The following is an 18339-nucleotide window of genomic DNA, read 5'->3' on the forward strand; positions in this document are numbered from 1 at the left end:
TATATCAATAAAAAATTTTAGTATACAGATTTTTGAAACAGGGGAAAAGTAAAAAAGAAAACAAGAAGTTGCTATTTGTATAAAAGCGTATAAATATCTAAATACATAGCGGTACAATTTTTTCTACATTTTTTCTTCTTCTAATTTTACATCTATAATATATATATATATATATATATATATATATATATATACAGGGTGAGTTTTTAGTGCGGGATCGGTCGATAATTCCATTACGGTATAGAATATCGAAAAAAGTTATTTAGAAAAAATGTAGGCCATAATATTCTCCACGCTTGGAAAATATGTCCATTTCTACAGGGTGATCAATAACAGCGTGGTATATCAAACATATAATTTTTTAAATGGGACACCCTATATATTTTTTCATATTTATATTCCCCTCATAATTCTTGTTCATATTATATAGGATTTTGCATTATTATACAGAGTATTTAACAAGTTATGACCATTTTTATTTCGAAATCCCTATGAGATTAACACCCTGTATATAAAGAAGTAATTCATAGACAATAATTTGTTTTATGTAATAAGATAAACATTATACTGTAGTTTTTAAATTAAGTCCAATTGAAATCATTGACGAATGTTTCTATACAGGGTGAACTACAAAACCAAATTACGATTTTCTCTATTTTTTTAAATGGATCACCCTATATTTTATTTTTCAAAAATATTGTATTTGTTATACTCTTTCATTTTTATATAGCATTCCCTATATCTAAACTTATTACTTTCGGAGATATTTTTAGTTTTCTTCAACTTTCGGGAATACATTCAATTTTTCTAGTAGAAATAAGTTGGTATTGAATGATAATTAAACAAAATTATTTTTATTTAATAAATCACTATCACAAAATATAAACCATAGCAATATGCAATGAATGTATCAATAAATGTGATATTAAGGAATTATCATATTTCCCTAATATACAAGAATCATACAATTCCTACAAAAAAAATATAGGTATATTGTGTATAATAAAATTACAAGATTATTTTTATTTAATAAACAACTCACACAAAACATAAATCAAAACAATATACAACTAATTTAATAGTTTTTAGATTATTACATCAACAGCATTCTAACCCAAGAAGTTTTTACTAACACATTCCTAATAGCAGATTGTGACCCGCAGTTATTAATAATATAATTTTCATATTAAATTTCATTAATATGCATCAATAAGAAATCCCTACTTTGTTAACACTCAAACTAGGTGATCTATAAATGTTTAAGGTGATATTGTTAGAGATTATGTGATTGGTCCACATTTTTTGACGGTTGAGGTTTTTATACGACGGTGCTCCAGTTCTTCCAAAATTTATTTTTTTCAAGTGGGGCTATATAAAAAAACCTTGTATACCAGAAGCATCCAACAACGCTTGATGATATGAAAAATGGAATAAAAGAAGCTTTTAATAATATTGACTTACAAAAATGTTAAAAATGTGGCTCGGTCATTTGAATATCGGTTACAAAATTGCATAGACGTTAAAAGTGGTCATTTTCAACATTTACTTTAGACTTATATCCTTAACATCACATTAATTGGTGCATTCATTAAATTTTGTTATGGTTTATTATTTTTTTGTTAGTTATTTATTGAATGAAAATATTTGTTATATTATTACATTATACTTATTTGTTAAGTTATTTATATTTATAAGAATATGTAATTGAATGTATTCCCGGCAAATGAAGAAAACTAAAAATATCTCAGAAACTAATAAGTTTAGGTATAGGAGATACTATATAAAAATGAAAGAGTATCATAAATACAATATTTCAAAAAAATAAAATATAGGGTGATCTATTAAAAAAAAATTGAGAAAATCGTAATTTTGTTTTGTAGTTAAAAAGTGCTTATAAAAATGAATGTTCTACTAAAAAATTCTTGGCTTAGAATGCTGTTGATATACCAATCTAAAAACTGTTACATCAGTTGTATATTGTTTTGATTTATGTTTCATGTAAGTTATTTATTGAATAAAAATAATCTTGTTATATTTTTATATACAATACAAAGTTTTGTTTGTAGGAATTTTACGATTCTTGTGTATTAGGGAAATATGATAATTTCTTCATATCACATTTATTGGTATATTCACTGCATATTCCTATGGTTTATATTTTGTGTTAGTTATTTATCTAATAAGAATAATTTTGTTTAATTATCACTCAATACTAACTTATTTCTACTAGAAAAATTGAATGTATTCCCGAAATTTGAAGAAAACTAAAAATATCTCGGAAAGTAATCATTTTAGATATAGGAAATGCTATATAAAAATGAAAGAGTATATTAAATACAATAATGTTGAAAAATAAAATATAGGGTGATCCATTTAAAAAAATAGAGAAAATCGTAATTTGGTTTTGTAGTTCACCCTGTATACAAATATTCGTCAATGAAGTGAATTGGACTTAATTTAAAAACTACAGTATATTGTTTATCTTATTACATAAAACAAATTATTTATTGTCTACGAATTACTTCTTTATATACAGGGTGTTAATCTCATAGTTATTTCGAAATAAAAATGGTCATAACTTGTTAAATACTCTGTATAGTAATGCAAAACCATATATTATATGAACAAGAATTATGAGGGGAATATAAATATAAAAAAATATATAGGGTGTCCCATTTAAAAAATTATATGTTTGATATACCACGCAGTTACTGATCACCCTGTATAAATGGACATATTTTCCAAGCGTGCAGAGTTTCATTGCCTACATTTTTTTAAATAGCTTTTCTCGATATTTTATACCATAATGGAGTTATCGACCGATCCCGCACTAAAAACTCACCCTGTATATACAGGGTGTTTCATTAATAATTGTCCATATAGTAACTGGAGAAACCTTAGCACAAAATACGAAGATTTAACCTAAATCACTTAAATAAAATGTGGTTCCTTACTGAGTTACAGGGTGTTTTATCAAAAAATTTAAAAAATATTTTTGCTCAGCATTTTAAAACTATTCAATGTATCCTTTTCATACTTGGCAGGAAGTATAGGTACTGTACAAACTACTAAAATATGTTAAACAATCGTTTCTGGCTATTACCAGAGGCGTACGACGGGGGAAAGTGAATGATTGACCCTTTCCAAATTCTACGCCACTGGCGGAATTGCCATTTTAGTTTAATTATTGAATTCTCCAATACTTTCTATGAAGATAATATACTCTTTATTCGCAACGATAAAGTCATTAGTTTTCGAGATCTTTGAACTTAAAAATGAAACGACACAGTTATTTTGATTAATGTATTTAAGAGTACATTATTTACATAAAAAGTACTGGAAAATAAAAAAATTACACTAAAATAGCTATTTCGTCAGTGGCGTAGAATTTGGGAAGGGTCAACCAGCCACTATCCCCTGTCGTACGCCTCTGGTGGTAGCTAGAAACGTTTATTTATCATAATTTAGTAAGGTGTACAGTACCTACACTTTCTGCCAAGTATGATAAGGATACGCCAAATAGTTTTAAAGTACTGGGTACAAATAATTTTTAAATTTTAATCTTATGAATCATATATATCATAAAATAATCAAAATAACTGTGCCGTTTCATATTTAACTTCAAATATCTCGAAAACTAATGACTTTTTCGTTACCAATGAAGAGTATATTATTTACGTAGAAAGTATTGGAGAATCTAAAAACAGTACGCAAATAGTAATTCCTCCAGTGGCGTAAAATTTGAGAAGGGTCAACCATTCACTATCCCCTGTTGTACGCCTCTGGTAGTAGCTAGAAACCTTTGTTTAACATAATTTAGTAGGTTGTATAGTAGTCCCACTTTCTGCCAAGTATGAAAAAGGTACGTTGAATAGTTTTAAAATGCTGAGCAAAAATAGTTTTTAAAAAAACACCCTGTAACTCAGTAAGGGACCACATTTTATTTAAGTGTTTTAGGTTAAATCTTCGTATTTTGTGCTAAGGTTTGTCCAGTTACTATATGGACAATTATTAATGAAACACCCTGTATATATATAACTAACAAGTGGTTTATTAGGGTTGCAGTCAGAAGTTTGGCCAGGATATCAAAGAAACACTCTTTTGACTTTTTGTCTAGCTTTCGGGGTTGTTTGACCCCTTTATCAAGACTCTGTAATATAAAACAAAAATGTAAGTATTTTAAAATATTACATTGTTTTAGTAAACCTACTAGTCGTTGAGATTATTAAGAAAAAGCTTGATGATGCTCAACATTTCAAATTAACACAAATATTGAAAACAGAAGACAAAGGACACAATACATTTTAAAATTTTTGAATAATTAGCAGAAATACAATAATTATTCTGTCATGTTGACCTATTGGTAATTTTTTGACTTACATTACCAATAGGTCAACATGACAGAATAATTATTGTATTTCTGCTAATTATTCAAAAAAAATTTTAAAATGTATTGTGTCCTTTGTCTTCTGTTTTCAATATTTGTGTTAATTTGAAATGTTGAGCATCATCAAGCTTCTTTTTAATAATCTCAACGACTAGTAGGTTTACTAAAACAATGTAATATTTTAAAATACTTACATTTTTGTTTTATATTACAGTCTTGATAAAGGGGTCAAACAACCCCGAAAGCTAGACAAAAAGTCAAAAGAGTGTTTCTTTGATATCCTGGCCAAACTTCTGACTGCAACCCTAATAAACCACTTGTTTGTTGATATTGACAGTCACTAATATCCAGTATTTCTTGTATTTATATATATATATATATATATATATATATATATATATATATATATATATATATATATATATATATATATATATACATTAGCACTTCGAGCCAAGCAGGCTCATGGCTTGGTTTACAATCTTCCTCCATTCTTGCTTGTTCTTCGCTTTTTCTTTCCAATTGGTTGCATTGAGATATTTCAGGTCATCATTAACTTCATGGCTCCATCTGGTCCTATGTCTTCCTTTTCTCTTTTTACCACCTATTGTAGCGCTTAACATGATTTTAGGCATTCTAACTTGGGCCATTCTTTGGACATGTCCTAACCATCTAAGTCTTTGTGATCTTACAACTGCAATTATATTAGGCTCCTTATACAATTCTTCTAATTCCTTGTTTGTTCTTCGTGTCCACTGATTGTTGATTATTTTTCCCCCAAATATCCTTCTAAGTATTTTTCTTTCCCATACTTGTAGCATTGATTGCTCGGTTTTTGTCATAGTCCAAGTTTCTGAGGCATACGTAACTATTGGTCGTATCACAGTTTTATACGTTCTTAATTTAGCTGCTTTGGATATATTTTTGCTTCTGAGTATTCTATTGAGTGCATACATGCAACGATTCCCTGACATTAGTCTTTTGTGTATTTCATCCCGGATGTTTGGTTTACTAGAAAATAAGGTCCCTAAATATTCAACTCTGTCTACCTTTTCAAATTTATACATTGTTCCTTCATTCGTTGTTATCATTAAATATTGCCCTTGTTCAAATTTTTTGTCGGTCCATTCCATATACTTAGTTTTGGTTTCATTTATATAAAGTCCTTTTTCTCGAGCTGCCTTTTCTAGTCGTTCTACTACCTCTTTTAATTGTTCCTTGCATCTGGATATAATTACTACATCATCCGCGAATGCCAAACATTGATGTTTTTTGTGATATATATGTCCTGATCTGTTAATATTAGCCTCTTTTATTATCATTTCCAATACTACATTAAATAGCAGTGATGACAACGGATCCCCTTGTCGTACTCCTTCTTTCACTTCGAAATTTTCTGTTAGTTTGTTATTTACTTTTACTTTATTTTCTGTTTTCGTAAGTGTAAGCTTTATCATTCTTATTATTTTTGGTGAAACTTCTAGATTTTTTAACGCTTTACATATTTCTTTTCTTTTTATTCTATCAAAAGCTTGCTTAAAATCTAAGAAGAGTGCCATTGTTGGTTTATTATATTCATAGCTCTCAGCTTGTATTTCTCTTAAAGTAAAGATGTTGTCTATAGTACTTCTTCCTTTTCTAAAGCCACACTGGTATTCACCTATGCTATTGTTAAGACTTCTTGCTAGCTTGTTTTTGATGTGGACTGCTAATATCTTATATATATTACATTTAATAGTGCCACGCCCCTATAATTTTGACATTCTGATTTGTCCCCCTTTTTATAAAGAGGACATATAACTGCTTGCTTCCACTTCATTGGTAGTTCTTCCTTTTCCCATATGTTTTTTAGTAATTTGTATATTTTGTCTGTCAGCTGCGGTCCTCCATATTTTAACATTTCCGCTGTTATAGAATCACTTCCAGGACATTTATAGTTTTTTAGATTCTTAATAATAATTTCAACTTCATTTAGGGATGGTGCTATATCTCCCGTACTGTCTCTTTGCATATTCATTATTTCGTCTGTGTATCCTTCATTATCGTGATTTATATGTTCTTCATTTCCATCATCTGTGTCTTCTTCATTGTGATTATTTGTGTACTCCCCGTTTAACAATTCATCAAAATATTGTTTCCATCGTTTTAATATTTCTTGGTCATCAAATATCATTTTTCCTTCTTTATCTTTGTAATAAATGGGCTGTGGTTTATATTCTCTTTTTTGATTTTTAATGCCTTGATATAAATTTCTAATAAGATTATTTTTGTAATTCTCTTCAATTGCATTTTGCAATTCTCTTCAATCTTCGTAAAATTGCGCTGGTTTTTCTTCTTTGCTCTATGTAAAGTGTTTCCGCTGTTTTTGATTTCTGTCTTAGACTTTCTAATCGTAGCTTGTTCCGTTTCTCTATTTCTAGTTTGCATTCATCGTCGAACCATGCCTTTTGTTGTTTCTTGATTGGCTTGTCAGTATCATCTGCTACGGCTTTTAAAGTATTTTTAATTAAGTCCCATGTTTGTTCTACATTGTCATTTTCTGTAATAAGTTCCAGTTTCGTGTTAAGTGTCAACTGGTATACCTTTTTTTCTTCTTCTGTTTGTAACCTGACTAGCTTGTTCATCATGCGTTTTTCTCTGTTTCTGTTTCTATTTATAGGTATTATTTGGTTCATTTTTATTCCCACTAAAAAGTGGTCTGAATCTATGTCTGGCCCTCTATATGTACGTATATGCATTATGCTTTTTTCTACATCCTTCTCTATTAAAACATGGTCTATTTGGTTTACCGTTTGACCGTCCGGCGATCTCCAAGTGCCCTTGTGTATTTCCTTTCTCTGGAAGTAGGTACTTTTTATTAAAAGGTTTTTTTCTCTTGCAAAGTCGATGAGCATGTGTCCATTTTGATTCGTTGTTGAATGCAAGCTGTATTTTCCTATAGTAGGCTTAAATATGTCGTCTCTACCTATTTTGGCATTGGTATCTCCAAGGACTATTTTGAGATCATATTTGGGGATGCTTTCATATACTTGGTCCAGTAGGTTATAAAACTCTTCCTTTACCTCTATTTCTTTTTTTTTTCTGAAGCTGCATGAATATTTACAAATGAAATTTTTTGGAATTTTCCCTTTACTCTAAGAACACTAAGTCTATCGGATATTGCTCTGAATTCTACAATTGATGCTCTAAAGTTTTTATGTATTAAAAAGCCTGTACCCAGCATTCTATTTTGCCCTCCACTATTAAAGAATAAGTAATCTTCTATTTCCTGACTGTATTGCCCTAATTGCTTTGTTTCTTGTAATGCGACGAATTTCTTGCAAATGTATTAAAGTCAAATCAACAGCCATTTTCTCGTGGAATTTTAAGAATCAAGGTCGACTTCATTGAAAATTTGGACTTAATCTTTTTCCCTGGGGGTAAAGACAACCCCATTTATTGGATGACATTGTTTTCGATCAAAATAACTATGGAAGTTGATAGATTGACCAAAATTATGAGTAATTTTATTTTACAAAATTTTTTTGCAAACTTGATAAATTCCAAGTTCTTAGCGATTAAAACTATATGCATTTTTCATTAAAAAAACTCACGTTTTATAACCGTTTTTCATGGATACTTTGGGGGGACTAAGGACAAGACTGTAGCTAATAAAAAAAGCAAACATATTCGCGTCGGAAAGACCTACGTAAACCCAATAACGACTGAGTTAATGCTCTTTAAAGGATGGTTATTTTCGAAAAACATCGAAAAACGAAATGGAGAATCTTCAATCTCAAATAACTCAAATTATGTGCAATTTTTTGTGAAAACTTAAAACTCATCTTTTAAAGCTCAATAAAATACCTTTTAAGTAAGCTTTGACAAAAGTTTTTTGCATAATAACTGACTGACTTATTACGAAAATGAAGTCTCTCTCTGCTTTTTCTTTTTGAAATGTAAAAATTAAACCCTCGTCATTAAAATCCTTATAGAAATCAATAACTTCTCACTTCAAAGTAACCTTATTTTGGAATAACTGATACGATCCATGCGATTTGATCGGTTTGGAATGCTTAGTTTAGAAAAGTAGTAGTTGATTAAATCGGAAATGACATTTTTATAATTAAAAAAAGAGTGTAGTTTTCTTAAATAAATCTAAAATATTCATAATATGAAAAGATGTTTCAGATATTACTTGTAGGATTTCTTTTACTGAAAATTTTGATTCCTTTTTGTTTTGTATCATGAATACTTTTAGGTTTATTTAATAAAAATGCACGTTTTTAAATTATACAAATGTTATTTTGGATTTAATCAACTATTTTTTCTAAACTAAGCATTCCAAACCGGTCAAACCACATGTATCGTATCAATTATATCTAAATAAGGGTAATTTCAAGTGGTAAGCTATTTATTTCTATTACGATTTATTGACGAGGGTTTAATAATTGTTACATTTCAGAAAGAAAAAAGCAGAGAGCGACATTATTTTCGTCATAAGTCAGTCAGTTCTTATACAAAAAACTTTTGTCCGAGCTTATTTGAAAGGGTTTTTAGTAAACTTTAAAAGATGTCTCTTAAGTTTTGCTAAAAACACCATATTCGAGATATTTGATATTAAAGGTTCCTTATTTCGAGGTTCTTCGAAAATACCCATCCTTTAAAGAGCAATAACTCAGTCGTTATTGGGTTTACGCAGGTCTTTTCGGGGTCTAGGACGTTTCATCGCCGCCGTTTCGATGCCGCCAGTTCGATGCCGATGCCGGCCGATTCATCGCCAGTCAATTAATCGCTATCTGATATATTTCCGAATGTTCGACAGTTACAATTATTAGTTATTTTTAGTATTAATTAGGAGTTCTAGGAATTGCGAGATATGACGGCGATGAAATGGACTGGCGATGAACCGGCGGCATCGAAACGGCCGGCGATGAACCGGCGGCATCGAAACGTCCCATTCCGGTCTTTTCGACACAAATCTCTTTACTTTTCATTAGCCACAATTTTGTTCTTAGAGATTTTTTTTATAAAATTAAAATTTTTTAGGTTATTCATGAAAAACGGTTATAAAACGTAAGTTTATTCAATGAAAAATGCATAGTGTGGCATAGTTTCAATCGCTAATAACTTTTCATCGGAAAATCGGGAAGTACCAATTTTGCAAAAAAAATTATACAATAAAATTTACTCAGAATTGGTCACTATAACGATTTCCATAGTTATTTTGATTGAAAAATTTTTCATTCTCTAGATGGGGTTCTCCTTACCCCATGGCAGAAGACCGGCTGGGCATAGGGTAGAGCTTAAACACAAATTTTCGTTAAGATCGGTGTTGTTTCTCAAAATTCCACGGTTTTAGAGTTTTTTTACCGCTGGTGAGTGTCTATTATATTCTTGCAAAATTGTTTGGAATGTGTTTAATTTGTAGAACAAATCTAACATTTGTTTTTAATAGAGATTTCAGTTCACTAGATATAGTTTCTCATAACTTTTGATGTAAAATAATTAGGGAAGCAGGAATTCAACAATTTATAATTTCTCATTGAGTTTCCTATGGTCCTATTTTACGACTCACCACACCACTCGGTATATAACAATATACATAGTGCTGGCTCTCTGTAAAGTATAAGACGACTAAAAGTCTAACCTAAAGTGAAAATATTTCGTATTCCATTCCATGACTAAAAGGATTATGAGCCTTAGGGAACAACAAAAAGACGAAGATGTGAAACATGCACTGTTTAAGCATGAGAATTTAGACTATCCAAATATGAATGCACGTGTCGTAAGTCGTAATAATATATGCCTCTGACATGCTATTACTATGACTGTTCTGTGTTGTAAAAATGTAAAAGGAAGAAAAATATAAATAAACATAAGCATAATCATAGATATCAGTTTTTTGTAATAGGAAGAAAAATGGTGTCATTTTAAAAAAATAGTAAAGCAAAAGTATTATCTTCTAAGGTTTGTTGCTCCCGGCGGTGCTAAATCCAAATGTTGTTGGTTGAATTATCTTGGATTTTAAAGCACCCTATGTAACGCACAGCTAGCACAGCTGAATGTGGCTGCATTTTTATGTTTGTGCATCACAGTGTTGCCATGCTGTTTTCTATAAATTTCTTTCATAATTTCAATCAATGTTAAATATACCTACAAGAATAATAGAATAATAACATTTACTTCTCCGTCATTATACTAGGTATAATGATAAATGAGGTGTCAAATTAAAGCTTATAATCCAAGGATAGTACTAAAGGTAAGAAATTAGACCTAGGTTGTCTGTCCGTCTGTCTGTCTGACCGCGAATATAACTCCTCCATTACTATACCAGGTAGAATGACAAATGAGGTGTCAAATGAAAGCTTATAATCCAAGGATGGTACTGAAGGTGAGAAATTTGACATAGGTTGTCTGTCCGCCTGTCCGTCCGACCGCGAATATAACTCCTCCGTTACTATACCAGGTAGAATGACAAATGAGGTGTCAAATGAAAGCTTATAATACAAGGATGGTACTAAAGGTGAGAAATTTGACATAGGCTGTCTGTCCGCCTGTCCGTCCAACCACGAATACAACTCATCCGTCACTATAGCAGGTAGAATGACAAATGAGGTGTTAAATGAAAGCTTATAATACAAGGATCGTACTAAAGGTGAGAAATTTGACATAGGCTGTCTGTCCGTCTGTCCGTCCGACTGCGAGTATAACTGATCCGTCACTATACCAGGTAGAATGACAAATGAGGTGTCAACTTAAAGTTTATAATCCAAGGATAGTAGTAAAAGTAAGAAATTAGACCTAGGTTGTCTGTCCGTCTGTCTGTCCGTCTGTCTGTCTGTCCGCGAATATAACTCCTCCGTCACTATACCAGGTAGAACGGACAGGCGGACAGACAGCTTATGTCAAACTTCTCATCTTTAGTACCGTCCTTGGATTATAAGCTTTCATTTGACACCTCATTTGTCATTCTACCTGGTACAGTGACGAAGGAATCATATACGCGGTCGGACAGACAGACGGACAGACAGCCTAGGTTAAATTTGTCACCTTTAGTACCATCCTTGGATAAGCTTTTATTTGACACCTCATTTGTCATTCTACCTGGTATAATGACGAAGGAGTTGAGTTTGCAAACAGACAGACAAGACGGACGGACGGACAGACGGACGTGGACAATTCAATGTTTTCACATTTTTTCAAAATTGGTGAAAACAGCTACATAATAAACTTTACTTAATTGGTGTTTCAAAATTACTTACTTTTAACACATTAGGTACACAATATTACAAGGTTTCTAGCAAGTTAAACGTCACAATGATTTAAAATAATCAAGTAAAAACCTATATATACATAACATATTAGAACATACCTAAAATACACAAAAATGATACATTTCACACACAAATATAATATCACAAAAAATTGTAACGTGATAGTATGAAAAAATAGAGGATACGGCAACGGTGTTACATGTGACGGTCGGCCCGGGTCGGATTCAATGCCAATATCTACACAGATATATTAGGGTGCTTTAAAATCCAAGATGTCCGAATTATCAATGCTTTATTCTTCGATATTTAACGGACTGTATTAAATTGCAACTTATTAAAATGAACCATTAAACCAGGGCATTTAGCACAAAATAAATCGATTTTTAAATATAGGACCTAGAAACTTACAACTTTTTGCATTATGTTCAGGATGATGCCAAGAAAAAAGTCTACTGTAAGAAATGGATGTAAATGCATAGTTGCATTTTATAGTGCATAAAATGTGTCCAAAAGTATATAAACACGTCAAAAGAGTTGTATTAATGGCCATATTTTGTTGTTCGGGGGTTTTTGGGGTCACTGAAAATGAATACGCCATCAGAACCGACCACCAAAGCACCTGATGCCCAGGTTCACTAGAGGTTCACGTGACAAGTCACGTCATCTAGAGTTTCGACGGTTTTCAGCTTTAACTGAATTCAAACAGATTACTCGGGGTTTTTGGGGTTGCTGAATAAGAATACTCAATCAGAACTGAACCCCGGTGTAATTGGTCCCTAAAACACTACAAACAATAAGGCATGTTATCAGAAGATAACATGCCTTCGGAGTGACCTTATCACCATGTGGTCACTCAACTCCAGAAGATGACGTGATCCTATAGACCAAGTTCAAGTCAAGTACGAATATCGTAAATACACGAATATCGTTTCAAATACGAAATCCACTTGATCCTGTCGAACGCTTTACGATAAACTAAAAAGCATATATAGGTAAAGTGGAATATTGAATTTCCTAGACTTTTCGATTATCTGTCTTATATTTAAGAGGTGTTTTCGACTACCTCTACCTTGGGTAAATCCAATTTGCTCTTGTGGAATTTCAACGGCAATAATAGAAACAATCAAAATAAAAAATTAAAAGTTCATCAGGTACAGGAAATAAACAGCAAAACCGGTATCCAAAAGTAAAAATTTTTTATATTACAAATAACTGGAAAAATATAACAATTCAATAACATCGTTTTTACTTTCAAACTTCATAAATAAGACGTACAATAACTATAGGTACAAGTTAAATTATGTACTTTTTTCTCTAAATATGATCTTTTGGTTTTTTACTCCTCTACTTCAGTAAGAAAACTTGACTTAGTAACAATTTCACTTATATTTCTAATTTTTTCGTCAAGAATTATACTATATGCTTTTAAATTCATGTTAAACAAATATTTGTTTACCCAATCGAGACAAAATAAGTCGCTGTCCGTCATATAGTCAAAAATTTGGTTACTTTCATCAACAGCCGGATAGTAAAAATCGGTATTTGTAAATTTTGTAGCAAATTTTCCCACATGTGAATTTTCCTTTGTCGTAACAGTCTCAATTGAAAGTTGAATACACTCTAAAATATTTGTATTGTCTCTCTTTACTGTCGTGTTTTTCGTGAGTTTTTCGATATTTGTTTGAGTAGAAATTGATTTTAAGGAATTTTCAAATGCGGTTTGAACAGCACAAGAACTTTTTCTTCTAAGATTTTTAGCTCTAATTATTTTGCTTCTTTGTTTTTTATCGGTCGCATTTTTATAAGGATACAATAAGCTATATTTATTTTCTTTATCATGAGATACTCTAGGAGAAGGAATTTTGGTACTTTTATTTAATTTATCATCTGTTTCAATAATTCTTTTAACAATAAGACTATTAATATCTCTACTTTTTTTTGCGTGTGAAGTTGCTTTTTGGGATAATCTTAGTGTATGTTGTTGGCTGGACTCTGCGATATGTAAAATTTTTTCAACTACAAGATTAGCTGTAATTTCTTTTCGTATGATGGCTTGGCCAACTAAAACTAGTTCCTTATTAAATTCTAAGGAGCTATTACCATCTCCATTACTTATACAATGTTCTTTATATTTTTGTCGATTATTATTTTCCGCTTTTATTAGGTTTCCTTTGCTGGAAATCTGTTTTCTCAAGTCAAGTAAGCTTTCATGTTTTTCTATTACATTAAGGCTGGGATATTCACAATTGTGGCCAAACTTTAGCTCATCGGCATCCATTAGTATTTAAAATATTGACAGAAATTTTGAATTTTGTTTGACTTTGACAATTTTATTTGTAATTTATGAGTTAGAAAATTCAGGATCTCCTTCTTCTTTTTTTTTTAATATTTCAAGAAGCATTTGCATATTTTGTCATTAGTAAAGAGTATATCGTTTATACATATAGGTAAATTAAACATCTTTTTTCATACTATTCTTATTATTATCCTCATCATCATTCTGACGTTATTTCTATACAAGATTTTCTTTTCTTAGACCCTATTCCTTAATTATATTTTTCCCGTAAAACTTTTAATCTGAGACAGCTGCTTGAAAAAGGATGAAAATTAAATAGAGCTCTCCATGATCTCTTCATAGATTTCCGACACGCATACGATAGTATTAAACGGTATCAGATGTGAAATTCAATGGCAGAAATATGCTTAAATGGCTGTACATCCACAGTACGGATAGGTAACAAACTCTCAGAGTCATTTGAAATAAATAATGGCCTGAATAAGGAGATGCGCTGTCACCTCTTCTCCTTTTTAATATAATCCTGGAGAAAGCAGTAAAAACAGCGCAAATTAGAACAGAACTACTGACAGTAAATGAACCAGAATTACTACTAACATGCGTGCATGATATTGAGATTGTAGGAAACACCGTCACCAATATAAAGGAAACTTTCAACAAATTAGAGATAGAGGCAAAACACCGATTCAAGGGTGAAAATAAGTCCAAATCAATGTTCATTAACAGACAAGAAAACGAGATGGAATGGGGACAAATGTAACAGCGTACCCCTGTACCCTTTAGAGAGCGGAGAGTTTTAAATATCTCGGAGCGAAAATCACCGCAGATAACGATAATACGGAAGAGATAAAAGGGATAATTCAGGCAGCAAAAAGATGTATGTATACATTTTTTATGTATAGCCATTTATTTATTTTTTATAATACACATCAATATTAAATCCAAAAGCATAACACGAACATGAAAAATCAGCTAAATAGAAAATAGAAAAATCAGCTATTAGAAAATAGACAAGGCGGAAACGGCGGGTTCGTTGGGAAAAATATTCCTATGAGATTTTTTTGCATAATCAAATTCGTGAGACACCCCAGAATAAGGTTCAAGAAGTCGCCCACGCGAAAAGTGGTCCAATTTTTTTTAACAATTTTTTTTAATCAAACTGCAAAAATCAATATTTTTGGCCCGGACAATTTTTTTTTTAGATTTTTTGGACCATTCTGGCCAAAAAAAGATCAGTTATATTTTTTCTCTAAAATTGATCGTTTTTGAGTTATAAGCAATTTAAAATTTGAAAAACGCGAAAATGGCCATTTTCAAGGCTTAATAACTCGGTTCAAAGTTATTATTATATAAGTCAGAAACTGACTAAATCAAAGTTTAAAACCCCCTACAAGATCCTGAAGAAATTTTTGTCATTATTTTATTACTAGGCTGTTAGTTTTAAATAATAATAATGAGCGCCATGCACGTGTTACGCGGCCGTAAAGGCTAAGTGCGAGAGAGATTCCATTCCGGCAGTACAGTTTATACGATGTCAGTTGGACAAGTATAAAAACAAAATTCGACACCGAGTGTCGGCATCTTTTGTAAAACATAGGCGGCGCAATAGAAATTAATGAGTAAACTTTTATTTTAAATTATGGTCTAAAATTTGTTAAACAGTAATAATATTGTTAATTATTCACATTTCTTTATGCAATTGACACCAAAGATGATTAAAAATAAATAATACAAATGCAACTTACCATGCTTATTAATTTAAGAAATAAAGAAATGAGCCTACACAAATGAGCCTATGTTGCGAAAATACTGTCACGATCCATTACTTTTGTGTCAAATTATCTTTATTCGTATCATTGATTAGCTATCTATTTAGAGTACTGTAATTGCCAACCAATTTTACATCTATAAGTTATTTTTTAATATGCAAATACCCGTCAACGAATACATAATTGTCCAAGTTCAATGAATAATAATCACCTAGGAACGTTGTTTTTTCTGTCACTTCCAACTGTAATGCATTAGGGAGAATTCGATAATCTGTTACTCACTGAAAAAAGGGGTTTGGGATCAACATTAGATAGAATTTTTTACATAATCTCAGAGTCAGAGTGGTACTGAGTGGTACTCAGGTACATGCTAACGTGTACGCAAATAAAAAAGTTACGTACACGCGAAACGCCATCAAGTCAGTTACGTCACTATTTAGCGTGCACTGGTTTTTTGCGTACACGCTAACTTGAGCCGCGTGTATGCTGTGGTAAGAATATACCGCGAGTATCAGTAAGTCATAGTGTTAGAATGTGTTTAATCGCGTTTTGTTTACACCTTAATATTGCTTAGTAAAGAGATTTCTTATGTTTTATTTGTTTAGTGTTTGTTTTTAAATTAACTATGGAGGGTGGAATATTATTTAGTTCTGTTAATGAGTTTAACAAAATTTTAAAACAGTATAAAAAAGATAAGAGACTAAAAATTAATATATATCTTTTTAGTCATAAGTGAAATAGTATTACCGTCCAAAATTAAAATAAAAGGAAGACCTAAAGCTTTCACAATAATAATTAACTTGTTCTGAAGCTATTTCCTTGTGACATTTTTGAAATCAACTATTCTAAATGGGAAATAAGCCACAATTTAACTAAAAAAATATTTTATTAACGTTTTGACGTCCAAATTGGACGTCGTTGTCAAAATACAAAATATTAATAAATTAAATAATAATGTTCTTGCTTATTAAAAAATTTCTTTTAATAATTTATTTAATCTGACTAATATTTGTATTTTGACAACGACATCGGATAGGACGTCAAAACGTTAATAAAATCATTTTTTAGTTAAATTGTGGCTTATTTCCCATTCAAAATAGTTGATTATAATAATTAACTTGCGTATAAAAATTATTTTAACAATATGTTGTACATGTCATGTCAACTAAATAGATATTTATTTAGCGATTATAATAATTAACTTGCGTATAAAAATTATTTTAACAATATTTTGTACATGTCATGTCAACTAAATAGATATTTATTTTGCTAACCTGAAAATATACTTTTATATACAGGGTGTAACAAAAATACAGGTCATAAATTAAACCACATATTCTGGGACCAAAAATACTTCGAATGAACCTAACTTACCTTAGTACAAATATGCACACAAAAGAAGTTACAGCCCTTTGAAGTTACAAAATGAAAATCGATTTTTTTGAATATATCGAAAACTATTAGAGGTTTTTTGTTGAAAATGGACATGTAGCATTCTTATGGAAAGAATATCTTAAAGAAAAATTATAGTGAAATTTGTGCACCCCATAAAAATTTTATGGGGGTTTTGTTCCCTTAAACCCCCCCAAACTTTTGTGTCCTTTCCAAATAAATTATTATTGTGGTGCCATTAGTTAAACTCAATATTTTTAAAACTTTTTTGCCTCTTAGTATTTTTTCTATAAGGCATTTTTTATCGAGTTGCGGCTTCTTTTTTACTATGTTTACATAAAAATTTTATGAGGGTTTTGTTCCTTTAAACCCCCCAAATGTTTGTGTACGTTCCAATTAAACTATTACTGCGATACCATCAGTTAAACACAGTGTTTTTAAAACTTTTCTGCCTCTTTGTATTTTTTTGATAAAGCATCTTTTCTCGAGATGTGGCTTCTTTTTTAATATGGTTCAAAATATACTTAAAAATGTAAATCATAAATAAATTTTCATATTATTACCAAGTCTCCATAACCGTACTTTACCATATACAAATATGTGGTGGATTTGACAAACATTCAAATATCTCGATAAAAACTGACTTTTGAAAAAAGTAATAAGAGACAAAAACGTTTTTAAAAACTTGTGTTTAAGTAATGGCTCTACAATAATAATTAAATTGGAACGTACACAAAAGTTTGGGGGGTTTAAAGGAACCAAACCTCCATAAAATTTTTATGGGGTGTCCAAATTTCAGTATAATTTTTTCTTAAAATACTACTGCCATAAGAATACCACATGCCCATTTTCAATAAAAAATATCTAATAGTTTTCGATATATTGGAAAAAATCGATTTTCATTTTGTAACTTCAAAGGGCTGTAACTTTTTTTTCGTGCACATCTGTACTAAGGTAAGTTAGGTTAAATCGAACTATTTTTGGTCCCAGCATATGCGATTAAATTTGTGACCTGTATTTTTGTTACACCCTGTATGTATACATACATTGATTTATTACAATTATTAAGTTTGAAACATCTGAATAGTTCTGCTTCCTTTCCCTTTAATAACAAATATTTTTCTATCAAACAAACACTAAACACATCAAAATAGCGTGTAGGTACCAAATTATACAAAATTGTACCAAATTGTACGCTAAATAATGACGTCACTGGCTTGATGAAGTTTAAGCGTGTAC

At 30.8% G+C, this 18339-nt stretch overlaps 1 protein-coding gene across 1 annotated transcript in view; it reads left to right on the forward strand.

Moving 5' to 3' along the window:
* Nucleotides 1-18339, forward strand: part of LOC114325310 (coiled-coil domain-containing protein CG32809-like) — an 837016-nt gene that overhangs the window by 400095 nt on the left and 418582 nt on the right. The gene's annotated exons all lie outside the window — the stretch shown is intronic.

This window comes from Diabrotica virgifera, chromosome 6 (genome assembly GCF_917563875.1).
Source record: "Diabrotica virgifera virgifera chromosome 6, PGI_DIABVI_V3a".
In the NCBI taxonomy this organism is placed as follows: Eukaryota; Metazoa; Arthropoda; class Insecta; order Coleoptera; family Chrysomelidae; genus Diabrotica; species Diabrotica virgifera.